The 23,608-nt window shown below is 36.1% G+C and overlaps 1 protein-coding gene across 2 annotated transcripts in view; it reads right to left on the reverse strand.

Moving 5' to 3' along the window:
• Positions 1-23,608, reverse strand: part of FAM53B (family with sequence similarity 53 member B) — a 121,769-nt gene that overhangs the window by 30,757 nt on the left and 67,404 nt on the right. The window lies entirely within an intron of this gene.

Raw genomic sequence — 23,608 nt, forward strand, 5'->3', positions numbered from 1 at the left:
ATAAACCTTAGATTCTCTTTTAGAACTGCTCCAGGTTTGGATGAAAGCCACTGCAGTGTTCATATAAATAACTGCTTGAGATGCATTTACTGAGTTTACATTGCATGAATATCTAATGTAGAAATTTAAGTCTTGTATTTGCTGGTTTTCAAGAGTATAATTCAAGGTAATATGAACTGTAAAGGTTTGGCTAGAAGTCATGGGAGGACACAAAAATGAACATGTGAACAAGATGAATACCACTCTACAATATTATTTCAAGAACCCTGAAAAGCTGCTGTCTATACACACAGTAAGAATGAAGGAAGCTTCTCCATAATCTCAGTGTGCTAACATAATTTTGGGAGCTGGTATGAGGCAGCCTGTATTATAGCACCAGCACACTGCATTAGAAAAAAAAGGAAAAACGATTAATAGAAACATGACAAGTAATTTATTAGTGTACTTATGTTCCTGAAGATCAGAGGTGAATAATTTTTTGATGCGGTGTTGTAGACTAAGTCATTTATAGATCCTTATGCAGTTAAGTCAAAACTTTCATATGACATGCCAGCATCAAGGTATCATAATTTAGAAACTACTGTTGGTAGCAATATGTTCCAAAGAATTGCAAAGTGGGCTAAATTTAGAAGTAGGACGAATTATTGCAGGAATAGTTCTACATGATACAAAGAAACAGATAGGAGTGGAAGAACAGGATTATGCTTATGTTTTAGTCCATCACTGGTGACGAAAGAATTTCCAACAGTCATGTCATCTTAAACAAAACAAGGATTATGGGAGTAAAACATTAAACTAAAAGGATCAATGATGAACTGAACATGGATACAGAATTACAAATCCATTTCTTACAAGAAAAAAAAAGTCTACCTATGTATAAGACTAATAATTTTTTTTTCTGTAATAGTCTAACAAGTTTTAAGGTTCTATGAAAATCTGTGTGAAGCTGATGTTTTAGAAATAGCATAATAATTACTGACATAATTTAAAACATACTTCTAAAACTATCTAGTTATGGATTCTCTTAACAATTAAGGTTTCTTCATGACTGACACTTCATTTTCTTTACCCGTATCTTGTCACAGATTCTGATATGCTCCTGATAATTAAGCTTCCTTAACAACTGATTAAGTTCTTTAGCTGGTGCACAGCAATGATTGGTAGGACATGATCTTTCTAGATAGCCTGAGAAGCTACTTTCTGTTAGTGTGGGCTCCCATCTGAAATATGGTTGTAATTATGGTAGCCAGTCAATACAAGGTATACAAGGATCATAACAAATTCATGGGTATGAAAAGCTTTAAATCTTTATTACTAGATCTCATAGTATCACTGTTTAAACTAAGTTGAAAACAGCAGCTTGCCAAAAGCAGTACAATAACAAAATAATAAAAATATCAAAGTGCCCCCCCAATATTTGACATTCTCTACTACTAAATTTAATGAAGGAAAGAAAACTCTCATTAGAGTTAATTAGGTGCTCATTCTGTATGTTAACCCTCCAGTTCATGGAGTTCACTCACAAGCAAGAGCCTTCTGAATAGGACCAGCTCCATTCCCTGAATTTTCCCCATGCTGAAGTCACTTCAGATCCTAAGTATGGATTCAACCATAATATGTTGCAACAATGGACACAGGCAAATACATGCAGAATATAAAAGATTCATGGCATAAATGGTCTCATAAAAATGAAACAAAAACATCATTTAGGGCCAGTTGATAACGTATCTTTTAGCTGAAAAAATAAAAACTGAACAAAATACTACAATCATAGGAAATGCTGCTAACTAGATTGCTAACTGTTCCATTTACACATTAGATTTTTCTATATAAATGCCAGGTCATCCAATTAAGCAATATAAAATCCCCTTTGGGTTGAATTTGATTCCAGATGGTCTCATGGACATATCTGGGTAGCTTTCTTGGCAATAATCTGAAATGGTTTGCCTCTACCTTCTTCCAGGATATATGTTTTACTTCCCAATCTAGCCTGTATCCATGTGGTTTTCTAACTGAGTACAAACCAGGTCTGATCTTTCCTAGCTTTTCAAGATCAATCAACAATATATGGTTGCTGTTGTGGACAAAAATTGGGGGAAGCATTATACTGTACCCTGCCTTGTGTTTCTGGAGGAAAGGAAGGATATAAATAAATATCAGCTAGTGGGAGGGGAGAAAATCATATTTATTCTTCCTCATTTCTTCAGTTTCTCCCACTGTAGTCTTAGAAATACGACGTTAGCAATGCTGTGAGTATTGGGATATCTAAATGATGCAAGTGTACTAAAAAGCTAAAAAGATAAGCATTTTATCATAGGGTTGGTAGACAGGATACAATTTTACACTCTAAGATCATGTATAAAGCCCAGCATTTTTCTTCAAATCACTCCTGCTGTAAATCTTGGGGAGATTCATGTTTTTCTAGAAACGTCTAGTATGGCAAGAGGACCTGAAAAATTAAGGTTTGATTTATTTTTGTTTAGTTTTGTTTCTACTGATCTCCTTTGCAGTTACTAGTCAGTGGCCAACATCTCAAATAAACTTCTCTATAATCTGTTTTGGATGTCAGGCAGCTCCTGCTTCTATACAAAGGTCGGCCTTGTTGACTTTCATTCCAATTTTTAGTCACACAACACTGCAAAGCAATTCTTTGAAGGCAAGAATATTCCTAGGAAAATTATGCAATGTAAACTCCCCTTTTCAAAAATAACTCCCCACCAAGTTTAATGGAGTTAATGCCAAGTAAGGAAAAGTAGGATTGCAAACTGAGCGATTAAAAAACTAGCACTAAGAAAGATAAATCATTCTACTTTTCCAAATCACAAAGAAAAAAAAAAGGCAGATATTAAATGGGCCACTACTTTAGGGAACTGGTTTCAGATTTCCATAATAATCCAATTATGGCACATGCAGTTCTGTAACATTTTCTAAATGACCTATCACCTCAAACTGTCTAGACAGCTCAACAGTCCAAGACCAGCCCTGAACTACATTGACATGTGCACTGGGTTGTTGGTACATGGGATTGAAATAGGTGTCTCAAGTTCAGGCATAAATCAACCAGACTGACAGGTCTGCCGTTCATTAGGAACAACACTTGTAAGGATTACATGGAGGATACATTAGGGAGAACAGAATCAGCTATTTCAATATTTCCCTAAGTTATTTCTTTCTCAAATATTCTAATCCACGGAAGTATAATTTATGCATCAGTCTTAGTTTTATTTTCATTGACCCATTGTAGAAGTGATATATTTTGTACCCATATTTTTTTAAAGATTCTAATTTAAAAGGATATAAAAATATTTTTGAAAAAAATTAAAAATCAAATTTAAAAAATTGATGCCATATACTTTTTATATTTGAAAAGTATCCAATACTGTCAAGAATTAAGAATTATATGATAAGCAAATGGCTTCTTTAAACCAAAATAAAGCTGAAATTTTTAAAAGCCTCAAAGTTACCTAGGAATAACTTTATATAAAGTCAACTACATTGAAGCCTGTCTCCCCAGATTCTATTACAAATTGAATGAATAAGATGTTATCTACAATTGATATTTTTCAAATCCCAGCATTATCACTTGGACAATTACTTTAACTAAAGTTAAATAATGATAATGCCTCATCAGTGCTGTTTTTCTTCTACAGTATAAGCCTGATGGAAAACTCTGAATCACTTTCATTTCTAAGCAAAATTAGCAACTGTTTAAGTAATTTGGGTATATGTATAACAAATATTGAGCCCAGCCACAGCCTTTCATATTCATCTTTCCAGCTAAAGCATATGTGATAGAACTCATCTGTTAACGAATAGAAAGATAAGAAGAAAGCAAAAGGAGGTCTTGCTAATGCTCCTCATTGTGTATTATCATGGAATAACATGAGTAACAAAGTACAACTGTACCTTTAGAAACTCACAGATCAAATTGCATACTACAACAGTCAAAGCCCAGTATACTAGATGGTGATCTGAGACTGCATATATTTATTGCCAGATTAAATTTAGCCTATGTGCCAAACAATCAAAACTCACATAATAGATATGACCATCTTATATATAAGCCATTAATACAGCCTAATTGGAAAAGGGGAAGACACAAGGATGACACATGATTGATAATGGAACTCTAATTTGTTGGTATCTTGGTCTTTATTTCATTTTGCATTTCCAGCACTTACTGCAATTATACACAGTGACAGCCACTCTTCTAGCAATTCTTGTTTTTATCATCACAATCCAAGCAGAACAGGGGCAGGATTCTTCCAACACACTTTTTGCCTTCAAAATTTGGTCCAGCTTCTTTGTAATATCAAAATTTCCCTAATGCTATGAAAATTAGCTCTACCAAAGTCAAGAATGTTGACTCCAACTTGTCAAATCCTGCTGTGTTCTTCTCTGCAAGTTAGCATATTACTCCCACATGGAGGCAATTTGACTTCTGCATCTGCTTTGGAAAAATTGTTTTCTTTGGAATAACAAACAATAATTTTAAAAAAACCTTCAAAGAAAATATTAATAGTTTTAGTCCTGCTATCAGTCATATCAATGACAATCCTTCTAATGTCCATGAGGAATTAATTACACTTTGCTGTTCTATTTGCCTTTAAATGAAGTCTTCCATGATAATAATTGAAAAATCTGGATTTGTTGTGTTGACCCCCATCATGATGGACATGAAACCCACTCTTCTGTTTACAACTTGTGGGAATTCCTTAGCACTGGAAACATATGTTGTTTTAATAATATGGACAGAAGTGAATCACAGGCTAATCTGTACCAGAATACTATGGGTAGAAAGTGTGGTGGCCAGGGACACCAAAGTACTCAACACCCAACAAACCCTCCCTTCCACCCAAACCTAATTTTTAAGAGTCTTAAAAATAATTAAGTGTGAACCTAGTTTGCTACAAAATGAATCACTTAACTTCCAATATCTAGTATTTTCTAGTATCTCTATCCCATAGGCTCAGAAACATTATTTGAACATGCAGATATCAGATGGCCACCATCTAGTAATATCTGCCTATTTGATAGGAAAAAAAGAAGAGAAAGAGGGAGGGGTGAGAAATAATCTCACCAGGTTGCCTTCTGGTTAATAGGCGTTTTGTGAGTAACCCTATCCCCATAGCAGCTCTTTTTTGACAGCAGTCAATATATTTTCAAAATTCCAAATGGGCCTACTGATCCAAACGAATTGCCTAGCCCTAGCAGTCCATGTTTTCGTAACCTCTAGGTTAGCTCTGCATGGGACAGCCTTTGAAGACCATTCAGAATGCCATCAGTTCAGAATGTGAACAGCTAGATTACTAATGGGGACCAGGTGTTATGATGGTATTATGCTGATCTCTGCCAGCTGTAGTGCTCTCCGGCTCTTTGCAAGCACAACTGAACAAGCTGATTTTGCCCTCTTCAGCCTTTTATATGAAGTTAGAAATGCAATTTGGATATTGCAAATTTGTTGCATAATGGGTAGACAAGCCCTCAAGCAGAGGCTTCCTGGAAAATAGTTTGCAAGACACAGATAAAATATAAATTATAAAACACATTAGGAAAGCCCCAATAGTAGTAATATTAAAACTAGAAGGAAGTTAGAAGATTTGCTGAGAGAGGCATACAGAACCACATCATTTTCGAAGAAGAAAGGAATAGCTTTTCCTGAATTAAATGAGTTATATTAAGAGAGAGCCAAATCTTCCTGCACTTTTTCCAGCAACATATTTCCATCCTTACATATAATGAAAACAATTTTTAGCTAAAATGTCCAAGAAAATCCTTAGAGAATAATTGTCAAAAATGCAAATAAAACACAGTTAATGTTTGTTTTTGCATCCTGTCCCAGGAATAGCTGGGCTTCATGAAATGTCATTTCCTTTAAAAAAGAAAAAGAGGATGGTGCTTCAGACCAGCTTCCAGGTTTTGTTACCATTACACCAAAGAAACTGCATTTGCATTCATATAAAATGCCCTTGTGTTATACTGATGAATTATTTTTTTCCTCCAGTATTTTTGCTCTCCTTATGCCCTTCTATTTTGAGGAAAGAGTGATGAAAATGCATATGGTAGCACACTAGATTCCAAAGACAACTTGAGCAAGCATATGTATTTTACCAAACAGTATTTCTAAACAACCTTTACAAAAACAGGTTCTCAGGATTTCAGGGTTTAAAATAACTGAAGATATACTATTAAAATCCAGTCACCAGTCAATAAATTTTAGCTAAAGTTAGAAGATGGGGATTAGAACCAGGAGGACATGCAGTGCTTGCTTCTGTAGCCTTAAATCTGGAATGCCTGTTAAGAAATATAGTAAGAGAGACCAAGGGTGACGGGGCTGGGAAGGTTGTCTAATTATCTTCTGAAAGCAGAGAAAAAGACTTTGCTGCTGTTTCATATTACTTCAGATAGCAGATGGGAGGGAGAAAAAGGCTGTCCAGACAGTATGGATTTTGCTTTTTCAAAAAGCTCACCAAAAGAAATAAAAAAACTACTGTTAAAATATTAGGAAAAATTACTATTCAACTGGATTGCTTTAGCAACATTTATCATAACAATGTTCATCTGTAAGGAATGGGTCTGAGAAAAAAAACTACTAAATCACATCACAACTATAACTGCACAGTGATACTTCAACTCAGATTGTACCACACATCTATATCTTATGGTACAAAATGCTTCATGATACACCTTCCTTTTCTGTCCAGTGACCATTAACCTTGCTCTGAAAGTTATGAAAAAGCAACTCAGATTTCTACCAGACCTTCTCAACCAATTTGCTGAACTTCTATAGTGCCCAAGTAGCCTTTTGTTATGCCAGATGGGGTTATGGGCAGAGGGGTCTGCAGCAAGCCAGGATTACATTGAAATGACACATACACAGTGACATCATGATGCAAATCCTGCCCTTAGGTATTTGTGTCCTGATGTTTAACACGAATTGTTGATTCTGCATCATGAAACACATTTTGTCACTTGCCTCACATCTCCTCCTGTAATTATGAGAATTGGGGAGGCTAGCTAGAGCAAACTAATTTTTTAAATAAATAAGTAAATGTTCCATGTCAAACTTCTACCCTCTGATTACACATCTCTTTAGGAAGCTATGGAAACTTCTTGCCTTCCTTTAATTGCCAAGAGACATTTTCTTCTAAAAGGATTTAAAATATGAATAATAACAACAACAACAACAAAAATAAGTACTCCACTCTGTAGCCCATTAAATGGATTCTAAAGCAAGCAAGCAAACAAGCCAGTTGTATTCTGCAAATCAAAGTACTGCTGCTGTATTATTCAATAAATACTAAATCTAGTTGCTGACCAGAATTATGTTCCATTATTGGATATAAAAATTCCTTTCTAGGACACAAACAGATCTGATATTGGCTCCCTTCCATTCTGTTGTTCTGCTGCCATGTCACTTTCAAAACTCACTTGTGCAGCAAAGGCAGAGGAAACTTAGTAAGATACTACTAAATAAAAGTTCACAGATTCATTTTGTAAATCTCCCTCTTTCGTTGTATCCTCTGCATCTAAGACAAAATGAAAGGCTTCAGTGCCGCCAAAGAATCTATCCCAGTGAAGTGCTGTTAATAGATTCACACTTACTGTAACTATACTGAGTCTACTAACTTCCACAGCCAACCCACGCAGGTTACATGTTAAATTTGTTTGCTACAACTATGCCTGGTGATAAACATAGAAGCCTTCAAGGCTGTAAATCACTAGTTGAATTGGAAAAAAAAAAGGTATCACTTCATTTCCACATTTCTCATTCAGTAGGACTAACAGGGTTTGTAAGAGTCTAATTCTGAGAGCACAAAAAGACCCTTCTGCAGCAATGCCTTTCACAAAGACCCTCTATTTATCTGCTGGAAAATGCATGAAATTACAGTCAATAAGAATATACACGAGTAAAAGCTTTTCAATAGCACTTTTTCAAAAGGAGAGCTGACTCAAATGAAATACAGCATCGGAACCATCTAGGGCAAAATGCAAGTAATAAATAGAACAACATCTAGAGTATATAGAGTTACAGAGGACGAATTCAGGCTAGCAATGCTTTGGGAGAAACTGTACAAGCATTTAAGTTGTGTCTTTTATCCTCCACTGCATCCCTCATCTCTTCTAACTATGTAACTCTTTTGCTTAGTTTCTTCATATGACACAAAGACTTGTTTTTTCCAGCAAACAACACCTTTACCTGACTTTATCTGTTCTCAGCCCACGTGCTAATAGAAGTTTGAAGAGTTACCATATCCAAGTAACCAGCTACATTCTTCCTTCTATACACTGCACAGAAGGCTTACCTACAATCACATAGGGCAAATTTGGCTAGTGGCAAAAAGATGCAAAAGAAATAGTTGCAGTTATCCACCGCTGGGAGGCCTGGAACCAAGAAGGGAGCAAGGAAAGGAACCTAGCAGCCACAGAGGTCTGTCTATTGGCCCATGGGCATACTGTAGTATAGTTTTGTATTTACAGTAGGTGAATGATATGATCAGCGATAGCCAACTGGGATATGAGGACTAAGAATCATTGAAGGTGTAGAGCAAAAAGGGCAAGTTTATCCCTTTTCTTAGAGGGGTTGATAAAACTTGAAAAATGGTGTCTAGATGGGAAACGGAATAAGTTATCAGAGATGGGATGATTGGTGATGATAAGCGTACTATTTTAATCTTTGCTTAACACAGTATATGTCAAGCCAATTGGCTGCCATTCTATGGAAATATAAAACAAGTCTTTATTACAGCCAAAGGTCAATGGACATATTGTAGCAATACAATAATGCTGAGAATGGAGATGCTTGAAAATATAAAGTCTTGCTAGTTCAGAAAACCTAACCTAGTTTCAGCTGCACTGAATTCTTCTGAAGGTAGATCTGACTTGAAATGGGGACTGTCCCCAAACAACAATTTTATGGCATTAAAGAAAATATGAGACCTCACTCGACTCTGATGCATTTCTTGAGCATGCCCATGGTAATAATTTTCTGCGATTTGCAAGTTAAAAAAAACTTTTAAAGCTATATATTTTCTCATATACAGCATTCCAAGTCAAGGTATTTTAAAAATGAATGGATTTTGAGATGAATTATGGGGAATTTATATATCACACCGTTAAGAGATCCCAACAATTTACCAACTGGCAACTGTTTAGATGTGATAAATAAATCATCTTATATAATTATTACATCAGATAAATAAGAAGATAATAAATAAGGAGATAATATAAGGAAATAATTTAAATTTCTCATCAGGTACAATAAGACTGGCTTACAAAGTAATTAAATATAGATTGTTGGAAGTAATCAGCAGCTAATTGTAATCTAGGTACACTTATTAGTTCTCTAATCAAAACAAGTACAGTTATCAGGGCTTTGGATTCAATTCCAAAAAAGATGTTTTGGATCTGTCTGCAATTCAAGCAACCTCTTTGTTTGTTTGTTTGTTTTGTTTTTGTAGGGTCATGCATCTGCCATCTTCAGCTGTCACATGACCCCAGGAAAATACGCAGCTAAGGTGTAGACAGGTGCTTTTGCACTTTTTAAAAAATCAAATCAAAATACTGCACAATTTTAATGGCTATGAATTCCTTACTTTCTCTATTGCCATTCAGGGTCTAAATCCATTTGTAACTATTAGGACATGCCCATTTCTATGGCCAATTGCATTCAAAAGGTGTGACAGTGTTTACCTTAACCACTTGTTACTCTACCACATTCCAATGGCCTCATTTACATTTGAGTGGTTTGCAGGAGCTAATGCAGAATGTGAAATCAGCAAGACAGAAACACTCAGACTTTGGAGAATCCAAGCAAGTGCCTCATCACTTGGCACTTTAATAATATCATCCTATTGTTCTACTACAGATGTATCTTTGCTGACAAGAATTAACTTCATGCTATTTCAGACTACAGCTAGTTTTTCTGCCAAACATTTAAGGCCACATAATCCACATTGCAGCTGTTGATACATTTTCTACTTTGGCACATGGTTCTTTTAACTCTCTTTGCTCAGAATATTGTTGGGAGATTAGTTGTTGTTTCTTTTGTTTCTTGCTTCAATTTTCTTTCCATTTTGATCTTCTAATGTTGGTTTCTTTCATGAAACCTGCTTTTAAGTCACCAATTAAGGAAATTATGAAGCTTGCTTTTGTATGGCATGAAGTCCTTTCAGATAAGTCTGGTCTGGTCTATCTGTTCAGTCATGTCCAACTCTCGGTCACTTTGTGGATCAATGCTCTCCATGGCTTTCTATCTCTTTCAGCTTCCTTTAGTTCCATCAGTCATTCCAGGTATCCCTTCTGATGGTGTCAAGTCCCTTCCAGGTGTTCTGATGAGTGCCTAGGGCAACCCCTTCTTTTACCACTGACCGATACCAGCATAATTGTCTTTTCGAGTGAGTCGGCTTGCATAACATGATCGAAGTATGACAGTTTTGTTTGGTGGTCTTTGGTTTGACTCTGTCTAGGACTTCCTTGTTGATAATCTTCACCATGAGATGCGTAGTAGTTGTCTCCAGCACCACAATTCACATGCATCTATCTTTCTCCTATCTGCCTTCCTCAAAGTCCAAGTTTCACAACATTACATAGCTATTGGAAATATGATCGTATTAACTAGTCTGCATTTGGTTGGGAGGTTGATATCTTTATTCTTCCAGATGTTATTTATATTGGTTATTGCTGTTCTCAGGACAGATGTTATCAACTTGGGGAAATACATGGTGGCAGATTGAATACAAACTATTACATGCATGTACAAGCATAAATATTCCATATTAAGGAACTATACCCGCTAATGAAATAACTTATTAACCTGGGTCATTCATCATGCTAAGTCATAGTTCACTTAATGCATGTTTGTTTTCCAGATTACACAACAAGCTAAGCCATAAAGCAAATTCACATTATGTGTTGTGATATGACAGCCATTAAATGACCTTTCTTACATTACCTTGATTTACAAAAATCAAGATCCTAGCCTGAAACCTAAATTATAATATTAATGCCTTCCACTCAATACAACAGATTTCTTTTCTATTACTTTTTATATTTGGTTTAGCAAATATAAAACCTTAGTTTAGAAAGTTTATAATTTAATTAATGAAGACAGGACAAAATTCATCCTGACCAAAATTGAAGCAAAGAAGGGTTCCTGGGCTGTACAGAAATTTGACAATCGTTTTCCAATGTCCATTATAAAAATATATGTTTCAAGATTGGGCATTTTGTTTAGAAAATCTTGCTCTTTACAGTTTAAAAAATGCTTCACATACTGCTTTGCAAGTTCCCAACATTATAAAAAAATTGTTTTTATTCACTTAAAAGCGTGCTATTTTTTAACCTTTTTTAAAAGTATATATATTCATATATTCTGCTTAGCATTTCAAAGACTACTTTTGATAATGAAAGAATTATGCACAGTACTCCATTTTCAGTACTGCTCATCTCACTCCTCACGCAAAGCCATAGCTAACATGCTATTGAGATCAGGGTTTACTGTTCCAAACATTACACAAAGAGGCATTACTTTAGCTTTTCTTTCTTTCTTTCTTTTGCTGGATTAATACAACTGTTTAGGAACCTGGTGCTGTGTTTGGGGCATTTACCATACAGCTGCAGATACAAGGTTTTTCCTCCTGTAAATGAAAAATGCAAATATGCACAACCCTAATCCTGACTTTAAATTAATCTTTTATAAGCAGCTCCCTTCTTACCTCTTCTGCCCCATTTCTTTGGGGAATCTGTCCATTTATGAACATTTGACCCTTACCATGCCAGGCCTGTTTCCTATTAATGATTAAGCCATAGCATATTTAGCACAAAGAACAGAATCTTTTTATTTCCTCTTTCCATATGCTCCTATGTTAGCAGGAAAACAAAGGCAGCCGTATATTCAACTGACAAATTGCTGTCTCAGTGCATTTGTCTGCCAAGGCTGCTTGAGAAATAAAGAATGAACATTTATGAGTCTGCAGAGCAGCTGTCTACTAAAGAACTACACCTGCCCATTCTTTACAAGCACCACTGATAATCCAAGGGAGTCTAGCTATCTTGCCTATTACTAGCACTCAAGCCTAGAGTAAGAAAAGGTCTTTTGGGTCTGATGCCATCATTGTACAATTCACTATGTAATTTGCCATCCAAATCTAGCCTTCTTAGGATCCAGATATATTAAATTACTTCACAGCTGTGGACTCTTTGCTTCCTTGCACAAATTCTAAATTCTGAGAATTTTCACGTTTTTCTCCAGTTCCGTCCTAAATCTTGATAATTTCAGGGCAAATCCAACTACAGATTTAAGATGATTTTGGAGGGATTCATTCATGTCTCCCAGGAAACTCTTAGAAGTGTGGTTCTCTAGAAAATGCTAAAGATCTTTTATAGAGAATCATCAACATGATCATGGTCATTAGGTAGCCTAAAACAATAGTAACTTTGCAAATATGCCATTTGCTTATTTTTAGTGATGAAAAGATGTTAGTTATCAACATTATACAGAAAAAAAATATTCAAAATAAGTCTTCTTGACTATACTGAGCTAATACCAGCTGTGTATTTTGGGAACTGTAGTTTCAACATTTATGGAAAGTAACAGGCTGAGGAAGGATGCAATATTTGATAGATTTATTTACACATCTTGATTTCTAATCACTTAATAGTATCCTATATAGATGAATCTATAAATGTTCATTAATTCATACTCCTCATGCATTGACTATCTGTTGGACTAGAAGATGCCCATTAATCTAAAGTTCTAGATTGGGACTAGTGTCTCTCTATATAAAAGTCTATACATTTGTTCATGTTTCTGTTTTATCAGATATATTAGCTCTACCATAGTTTGACAAAGTCAGACATTGCTATAATTAATTTTTATTATATGCTATCTTACAGTTCACAAGGTCTTTTCACTTCATGTCCCTATGGAAAACCATCATGTGCAGTATGTGTTAATAAACTTAAGAGGTACAGACAAGCCAAGCAACTTTAAGACAAAGCTCATTTCTTCCAGAACCTTTTGTATCTCCTCCACAAACTTTAGTTCAGTCATTATCATGGATACTGAAGGCAATTCTACAGGGCACTCTTGACTTTGCATATAATGCAATAATCACCATGGCTCTGTATGTGAATGGTTTTTTTCCATTTGTCAGGCAGCCACTATGTTATGAAATACAGGACAAAGCTATCAAAATTCTAAGAATGTGAAGTAGGGGTAGGACATAGCTATGGCAGGAAACTAACAACAAAAGCAGGTTTAACTCCATACTAAGCTTCCCACCTTTTGGTTCTTCTTTTAAGGATTCTTAATATAGAATAAGATTTGTAAGGAGGATAAGCTTAGGCAGTTTTAAATATGTTTTGTTTTAAAATGACGTTGATGACCTGTAGTTGGATTTGAACTGAATTCTGGGCTTAAGTCTTACTGAAAAAGACAGTACATGTATTTTTCAAATAAATAAATGTTTAGTGGCTCAGGCAGACTTCAGTTTGGAAGGGGACAATATTGCTAAAATAGCACTTTACTCACTGGCTGCTCCTCCTCTGTTTATTTTCACAATGGCTTTATCCATGTATAAAAAATCCTTGTTCAAGAAAACACTGAATGCATCTAGAAGTCCATGAAATCTTATGCTTAATGAATGTGTTAGCTTATAAGAAGTAATAAGACATTACAGTGCAACTTATTTAGCAATCCTTTATGGAAGTGGGGCTGTAAGCCTATAGCACATATACAAAGCTCCTCCATAAAGATCTCCCACTTGCTTTAATAATGGGGATGATTTTATATGAGACAACATATATGTAGAGAACTGCTTCCTTTATTAAAGTGAAGGGAGAATTCTGAATAGATAGACCTATGTATTTTATGTATGGGTAGTGGTAAATAATAATGTTCTTCTAGAGTTGATAGTTGCATAGTAAGCTACTCGGTTTTTGAAATCAGGATGTTTCCTTATCCTGAATGAGAATAGACTGATGGGCCAGGACTTCTAAAAATATTTACAGCCCAATCTGATCAATTTTCAGTCTTCAAGTATAATTCATGAAATTGACATTAGATATTATTTCATCACTATCATGCCTTTATGCTTCAAGTAATTTCTATTGGTTATTATTTTCAGGCAGTAAGATTTATATTGCTGCATTCTAGTAGAATTGGATTTTCCTGTGACTTACTTATTTTGAAAATCACTTTGCTTAAGGCTGCTGCCCTTCAAAAGCAGTACTGTTTTAAGTTTTGGTTGAACTGTGGCAATTAACACCCACTTTGAATCCATTTTTTTAGAATTAAAGATGCTTCTCTGAAGCTTTAATCCTCAGCTTGTCTGCCATATTCATAATCAACACACAAACACAGAAACTTTTTTTTTCGTTATAAGAAGAACAGAATGAAAGGGTTCAGGTATAGCTGAACTTTTGGGATGTTTTAAAGTGTCCAACCTCTATCTCCCATCCTTCATTAGAGCTTCAAAACCCTCTTGGCTCAGGATTTACTCTTCATGTTGACAGTAACTGTCATACATTTTAGATAGCAGGTGTTGAAAGAACTGGCCACAGATCTCTGACCACCACCTTAATTATGTTACCATCAGCGAAGCCATTAAGAAGCAATGTGGATCATATATGGCCATTCCCTGCTATTATTTATTTTAAACGCATACTTATTGCCTATTTAAATGTGTATAATGAAAGGCTACCATATAAATACGTATAAAATACAATAGATAACACATCAAACTAAAACCGCCCTCCAGTGGGAGGAGATGGGCGGTGACAAATTTGATAGATAGATAGATAGATAGATAGATAGATAGATAGATAGAACATTTATAAAACTGAAGTGGTAACTTTAACGGCTCCATCATCAATCTCAAATGCAATGGCAAATGAAAAAAAACTGAACACGTGCCTAAACTGTACAAAGGTAGTATATGTTTTGTTTTGGAGGCAGAAAATTAGTACTGTAAAAGAATACCGTAGTTCTGTGTAGCATTGAACCTCCATGCAACACAGGAGGGAAGAAAACCCTCTACTCCCCCAGGTCATAGCAGTTGGTAGTATCGGCTTGGAAGTTATTGCCTCTGTGGCTAGTTCCACGGATAAGGAAAAGTCAGAATGTGGTTTCTTTCTGGCTTACCCTATAGGCCACGGTTCAACAAACCGAGACTTAGTGCAATGTGTGAATCAGATTCTGCACATCCTTTCCATTTACATTTACCATAATAATGTAACACGTGTGCCCCATCTGCCATAGCTCTGACCTTGCTCAGAGATCTGACAACTCTGCTATGACTTACCTGGCTGCTTATTTGATACAACATTGCTCCCTATGAGAGCTCAGCACACCCTATCGGACCAATGAGGATCATGGAATGTGGTAGCCATGCACTGAATTTGAATGATTTTATGATTTCTTGCACAGGCTATTAAAATAGTGTAAATAGTGTAAATTAAGTCATTTACTGGGGCACTTAACAGTCCCCTTCAAAAGCTCAGCAGCACCATTCACCACCACCCTTCATCCTACTATGGGGAGAAGTTAATGTAATTCTATTATATTACTCTACAATTCTATCTCCCTACTTTCCCAATCAGAGAGAAGCATGTCAAGGGCAACACTAGAACCAATTGTGCTTCTGTGCTCCTTTTTAGTGTTGTGGTTTGATTGATGTCTGGGATTAAAACAACATTTAAAAAACGAAAAGGAGGGAAAGGAAGCTCTATGAGCAGCTGTTCTGCTGCTGCATGAACAAAAAGAAACAAACACAAAACCCCACTTACTGTTCCTCAAATGCTACAGTGAAGTGTTATATGCGCTGGAGGTTTTGAATATCTAAACTTGCCTGAGTACAATGTTTCTCACACATATATTTTTAAACTGAAAGCTTTTCAGTGTTCAAAGGATGTAGCAGCCTTCTTTTCTATTGCTCTGTAGGGGGCAGCAGGAGAGGCTGTCCCTACAGAAGCTGTAGATATTTGCACAAATCACCCTAAAGTCACTAACAAAATTCCTTTCAAAGAAGTGACAGCATTAAGGGCCAGTTGTATAATGTTTGGTACTCATAGGATAGGCGTTTTTTTCTCTCTCTCTTTTAAGAGACCATATATATAACCATGTCTAACTACTCATCCAGATTCCCACAGGAACCAAGATCCAAGTGAAATTTCAAATGGACCCCCACCCCCATCACCACCCCAATCACAAGGGATCTGGCAGAATTGCAACTAGCCACTCTGAAAATGGAAACATGAGATTTCTGCTTTGGCACCCAGGCAGATTCTATCTTGCACAAACCAGTTTCCAAGTCAACTCTACTGTGCACGTGCAAGATCAATATTAGTAATTATGAAGAGAGAATGTGAATCCCGGAGTGTGCAAACATGTTATAATTAAGTGGTTACAAACAATCACATTTAACCTTCTTTCAGAAACCTCTTCTCTTCCAGTGAATCTTAAAGTATTTATTAAAGATACTGATCTAGTGTGATGCTACAATTCTTAAGAGTGTTGCATTTGATACTTATGTAATAGAACATGAATATCTTCTGTAGGAATTCACACCCATCATGCTGTTCCCTTTTGGGGTAAGCAACCATGTAGCTCTCAATACTTTTCCTTTCTTGCAAACCAGATACTCACTCTGGAATTTCTAAGGATAAACTCTATTAATTAGAGATAAAAACTGCAGAACTTCTAAATGTTCATAATCCTATAAAAAATAAATTCAAGAACCAATGGTGCTGATAACTAGCAGCTTTGCAGGTAGAAGCACAGCACTTGAAAGGCACAAGGGAACAAAAGGGATCTTTAATCAATAGTACTTTTGCTTTTTTTCTTCACCCCAAATATATGAATGTTAGGTGATAAGCAAATGAGCAGAAATGTTGATTCAGACTTATGAAGGCTATAATCAAACATGTTTCAGAATGCTTAACCTTTGCACTCTTCAACCCAGTTCTTCAATGGTAAGAAAACTCTGAAATGTACACATGAAAATATGTTAGTGGTATGTAATTATATAGGATTTTTTAATTATTATTTTGTAGAAAATAGTATAAGTATATACTACGGTAACAGTAAAACTTCTTAGTATGACAGTATGATAGACACAGGAATCTGTGATTTTTAAATGCAACTTAAAAATCACTGATTCCTGTGTCTGTCATACTGTCATACTATGAAGTTTTAAAAGAAACTTTTAAAAATTATATTGTAATTTATATGCTTTTAATTTTGATTTTATTGTAACCCACCCAGAGTCCCCCTTTTAAGAGAGACAGGAGGTAATAGAAATCTGAAAAATAAATAAATAAATAAATAAACTAAATCTATTTTCCAAGGAGTTGCTCAAACCAGCTTACAAAATATTTGGCATAAAAGCATTTATTAAAGCCCATTACCGCAGTTACTACAGTAATTTTTTTTTTAAAAAAGGGTAACAGCAAATCAAATTCATCTGTAGAAAGCTTGTTTAGAAAGAAAGTTCCTCAACTGTCAGCAGAATACAGATAAAGAGGAGTTAAGCTCTTACAGCAAGACATTCCACACACACTGCTACTACTGTACCGAGAAAGCATTCTTACACAGAGCTACCAGCCATTCTCCCATGGTTAACAGCATATACAAAAGGGCACAAGAGTCATCTTAAAGAATGGGCAGTTTTCATGAGAGGAGCCAGGTTTTCATTATATTGACCACAGCTGGTGATCAAATGAAGGTGACAGTATATTTTGTACCTGATGTTTATATATTGTATATGTTTTAATGTTATATGTTTTTGCACATGTGGTTTATTTTTTGTTTTTAGTTTATTGAGTTGGGTGGCTTTATAAATCTAGTAAGGAAGGAATGAGGGAAGTAAATAAATAAAATACTTTGCCAATTAACTGGTGAAAGACTGATCATGAATAAGTTAAGGTTCGGAGATTCCCTTTTTGACCTTGAAGGATGACCACAGAATTGCTGCCTGTGTGGGAGAAGAGTCCTGCCTCCTGTGTTCTCTGCTGGGCTCCTTTGGAAAAAAAAAGGCAGTGTTGGTTTTGATTTTTTTTTTTTTGCCTCTCCTCTTTTCTACAAAGCCTACTTTCTAGGAATCTTTGTGATCTTTATAAACAGCAGTAGATTATGGTTCACAAAAACTGAACAACTTTCCTTGGTCACAAGGAAAAAATGAAGGAAAGATTGAGAACAGGGACCCTAGTCTCCTGAATTACTCCAGCGCCTTAGGCAATGTCCTTTTTTGCCAGTCACTACAAATGACTTTATTGTGGTCCCACCAGAATACATACAAATATCCCAGTTCACTGCTGTATGAACTTTCACTACATCAATATGTATCTAATGTCCTCAAACAATAATGCATAATAAGCAGTTCTATTAGTGTCAGGGCAGTAAAAAAAAAACTGGAGGGGGTAAACATACCTAACCTTTAAAACCACTTTTGTGTTTTGGATCACATTTTGAGTAAATGCTATTATTTTTTTAAAAAGGTAAGAAAAATCAACTCAATAATCTAACAACTGACAGATCCAGCAGTCTGAAGTATGTATTAGCATAAAAATAAAGGTAGTCCTTGCTTAACAATGGTAACTGGGACTGGAATTTCCATCACTAAGCGATGCGGTTGTAAAGCGAGACATCACATGACCACATTGCTTAGCAACGGTGATCCCAGCAGTCCCCGTTGCCATAGTTAAGCAAGGATCGCAGGTTGTTAAGTGAAGACATCATGTGACGGTGACTTCCTGCCGGCTTCCCACAAGCAAAGTCAATGCGACTGCAAGGCCCAGTCACAATAAGCCTTTCCTTAGGCGGCTCACAGCAGCCCAGCAGGCGGGTGAGTGCTATGGAATGCAGGCAGGGATGGGAGGGTGCTGCAGGGAGAGTGCAGGAGCATGGGTAGGCGCTGTGGGGTGGTGCCTGGGGGCTCCTCAGGAGAAAAAGCAGTGACTTACCAGAGTGACTTGCGACCTCCTGCCAGCTTCCCCATTGACTTTGCTTGTGGGAAGCTGGCAGGGAAGACTGCAAATCATGTGACCGTGGGATGCTGCAAGTCGTAAGTGTGAGCTGGTTGCCAAGCACCTGAATTGAGATCGTGTGACCGCAAGGACACTTCGAGGGCTGGTTGTTGAGTCCCCCTTGTTCAGTGCCATCATAACTCTGAACTGTCGCAGAATGAGTGGTCATAACCTGAGGACTACCTGTACTGGAAACTCTCCAGTCATACGGCAGTCAGCTGTGAAAATGTCCTAACCTGGACAAGTTATTAAACTGACAGGATTAATAACTTCTGATACTTCTATCCCCCTTTTTAAAAACATAATTATATTTCAATGTATGCACATCTACAACCTTTCCTGTCTCTATACATTTGTTAGGCCTAAAACAATCATTATTATCAATTAAGGCAAGAAGGATTGAATGTGAGACTTGTTTAAGGCTATTCAGTGTTTAAAGTATACTTAAAGCTTTCTGATTTTTCAGGATACAACAATATCTCTAACATATGTTGGAAATCATTTAGGTTTAGCATTTGTGTGAGAAAATCAAGAACGATTTCAACTTCCTTTTGCCCTAATCCATTTAAACCCTAGCCACAACTAGTTCTGGCCATCCCCTTTTCAGTTTTCTTTTAAAAAATTCTAATTGGCTACAGCCCATCTCTAAAGGAAATGCTTTCTGATCTCTTGTTAAGGTACATTTAAGGCACAGCATTTTGCACAAAGCAACACTAAAACAGCTGGCAAGCATTTGTTAATTTGATGATGGCATCTAACTAACTAATAAATTAGGAGAATATGACCATGGTTTTGATGGGTTTTTTGTTTTGTTTTGTTTTCTTTCCTTTTCTTGCATTCATTAAAATCAGCATATGATGAAAAAGGTTGATCACAATTACAATTACATGGAAGCTTGCTTTGCCTGAATGCCTTCTTGTAGTATTCTATCAAGCTGGGCTTTTTAGGTCTCTGATTTGCCATTTGGGACTAATTTATTTAGTTCTTCCATCCAGATGGTAAGATCACACAAGGACCCACACAAGAGAAATTGTTAACTCCAAAGATGTGGAAGACGAGAACATGTATTGTTTTGCACAGTAGGAATCCTGCTGTACAGCAGAACATACTGTGTTGCTTTGCATCACTGTCACATATAGTACCCCATCAACGTTTGGGGGCACCCTCAACAGAAAATTTACTTAAAGTGTGAAAATGCTACTTTTCTCATTTAGCTACTTTATATATTCAGTAGCACACAGGATTGTTCTCCTAACCTTTTCAGGATAAAGTAGGAATATTATAAAAGTATTTTAGAAATCAAATCAAATCTTTATCACAGTCATAGACCAGTATTAATATTTTAGATTTTGATATCCAGGACACTATGCTATAATTACTGAGGAACACAAAATTAATCTGGAGAATATATAGATTTATAAAACAAGCTGAGCTTAGGTTAGATTTATTAAAACAACTTAAGCTGAGCTACATTTCTAAAATTACAAGAAAGCTTGTATTATACAGTATTATCAAATTCTATTTCAAATTATCAACTTTTGGTATAAGGAGTTTGACTGGATCCTGAATAAATTCAGACAGCAGTAAGCTTAATATGATTGTGATTTAAAACATACACACAATTTTATACCAGCTGAAAAGACAACATTTATATATAGAAATAAGCTGCACTTAGAGAATGAAACCTCCAGTTTGTGACAAACTGGAGACAACAATCTGACATTCTGTGTCAGTTAAAGTATCCTACAGCGAGACACTGTAACAGTTTACCCTAGAACTATTTTATTTTTTATCCGTTCAATCATGTCTGATTCTCGGAGACTGCCTGGACAAGTCCCTGAAGTTTTCTTGGCAAGGCTTTTCAGAAGTAGTTTGCTATTGCCTCCTTCCTAAGGCCAAGAGAAAGTGACTGGTCCAAGGTCACCCAGCTGGCTTTGTGCCTAGCGTGGGACTAGACTCACAGTCTCCCGGTTTCTAGCCTGATGCCTTAACCACTACACCAAACTGGCTCTCGGTACTACATTAGGCATGAATAAAAATTAAATTAAGATTAAATTCTTATTTAATCAGGAAGAGTTATGGCTAGTGAATCAACCAAATCTGGGAAAATATGCCCATCATCACAGAGGTAACTGGCAAATACGAGGAGTCTTTGGTTAAGAAGGATCCACAAGCTTTGATCCAATCTTTAAAAGAGTAAATAAATGCAACTATTCATTATACTCTGCGTATCCAACTTTAAACTACAGATGGTCCATTACTTGGAAGGATTTCTGTCTTGTATGATTAAATTTGACCTTGTCCCATTCAGTGTTTTGAAGTGGGCAAGATATAGGAGAAACATGAATCATTTATTACCATTGTTTTAAATGAAATGTACCTGCAGGGGGCTCTGCATTTGATCAGAACAATGTGGAGATAAAGAGATGGCTATATCTTTCCATATAAGTTGTTTGCTCAATCAAAATCTCATGTAGCTCTCTAGCAAATCAAGTGAAATGTTAATCAGAGCAATTAACTGGTAGAAATAGGGTTTAAACATGTCCAGTCATTGACTACTTTTTAATTAACAGAGAGAGAGAGAGAGATACTGTAAACCAGGGTTCCTCTACCTTGGCAACTCTAAGCTGTGCGGACTTCAACTCTCAGAATTCCCCAGCCAGCACTGGGGAATTCTGAGAGTTGAAGTCCGCACAGCTTAGAGTTGCCAAGGTAGAGGAACCCTGCTGTAAACACATACTTAAGTATATGAACTGACTGACACCTGCTGAACTATAAAGGATGTATTAAGACTGGCAATGCAATATATGAACAGTAAGGTAGAACTGCTGTTTTCTTGACAGAAGAAAATCTATGCTGACACTGGGAAAGTCATTTGAATCGCTGATGATTCTGAGAGGCTTAAATAATTGGGATTGGAACGAGAGTGTGTTTTTTGAACTTTGTTCTTCATTTGATACCAACACCGCTCAATCTATGTTTAAATTATCTCACTGATTTCATTGGGATCTAAGTTCAATTTTCAGATTAGATCTACACCCTAATATTTACCTTATGGTTCTAGCAGTCTCCATGGAGGTAAATATAATAGCAGTTCAAGTTTATCACTTCCCTGCCTTTATGCGTCCTTGGTAATATAAGGGTTTTGTTGTACATTTTCCTACCGCAGAGCAATTTCAAAAGGCACACCTTTTCAATATAGTTGCACTTAGTCTTTGTATCCCAATAAAGCAATTGAAAGTCCCCAATGCTCTGCTGAACGTATGCGAGATATACTTAAAGCCCTGCTGGTAAAAAAAACTTAAGCAATACAAAGAATCATTTCATTTAGAGATTCCTTTTCTAGCTCCCACTTCTATCTCTTCCTGGGATACTTCCTTGAATACCCAGATATATCTGGATGTAGATACACAGAACTATATATTCTAAATGGTTTCTACAAGAACAAAAGAATAGAAAGCTCTTCATAAGTTCAAATTGTAGAATTTCAACTTAGGACTCATAAGGCATAATATACCTCTTTTTTTTTAATTACTTATCCAGTTTATTGGCTAATAAAAGTAGCTTAGCATATTACATTTCACACATTTTCAAACCACAAATTCCAAAGCTGTTTAATGTACTATTTACCCCCGAACCCAAGCATGTTATTTCCTTACCCTTTTTATTTACCAAACTTCACTAGGGAAGAAAAGGGTTACACAAAAGCAAATCAATCAGCCAAGGATATATAAAATACATCACAAAAAGGAGGGGAAAAAAGAAGTTCCTACAGTCAAGAGTCATTTCAATCAGGTAAAGGAAAGTAAAAAACGAAAGGAGTATTTGCTTAACAAAATTGTATGAACATTTAGTGCAGCATATTTCATTCAGAAGAAATACCAAAATTAGATACAATTCAAGGCAGCATTTAGTCTAAGAAAAGCTGAAGTCTCCTGGAGATACAACAGCTGTTTTACATGCCTACAGCCAATGTTTGCAGCCTTATGGCTATGGAGGCCAGGCCACAAACACGTCATGGTAGCAAAACTGGAATTATGATACAAAAGCAACTAATGCACTGCTAGCTGGAAGCTACTTTTCAAGCCTGATTTATCTCTGGATTATAAAATATTGGTACAAAAGTACCAATATTTTATAAAGCAGTGAATATAAAATTAATGACTGAACTGAATCATAACACTTTAGTTATTAGATAAGAGAATGAAACTGATTTGGCATGCTGTTCCTTAAGACTTCCTACAGCTCAGTTATGCGCTGAGCAGTTTTTAAAACTACTTCTTTGCGAGTATGTTCTGAAAGTAAAAAATGTATGGGTGTCACATCCTCTGATAGATAGTTCAGATCTCTTATCTGTTCAACCTTTTGGATTCCTGAGTAAATAGGAAAGTACTGCCACAGAAGAGAAGAGCAACAATGAATGGAAAATTACAGAAGTTCTAACTCTGAAGTCAAAGCTCATTAGACAATGAACCCCCTAGTTTGGAGAATTCAAACAGAAATTAGGTGAACACTAGTGCCTTTGAGGTTTCCTCCATTTTCCACAGTATATACTCACCTCTTCTGTATATAAGCACCTCTT

The sequence above is a fragment of the Candoia aspera genome, chromosome 6 (assembly GCF_035149785.1).
Source record: "Candoia aspera isolate rCanAsp1 chromosome 6, rCanAsp1.hap2, whole genome shotgun sequence".
NCBI lineage: Eukaryota > Metazoa > Chordata > Lepidosauria > Squamata > Boidae > Candoia > Candoia aspera.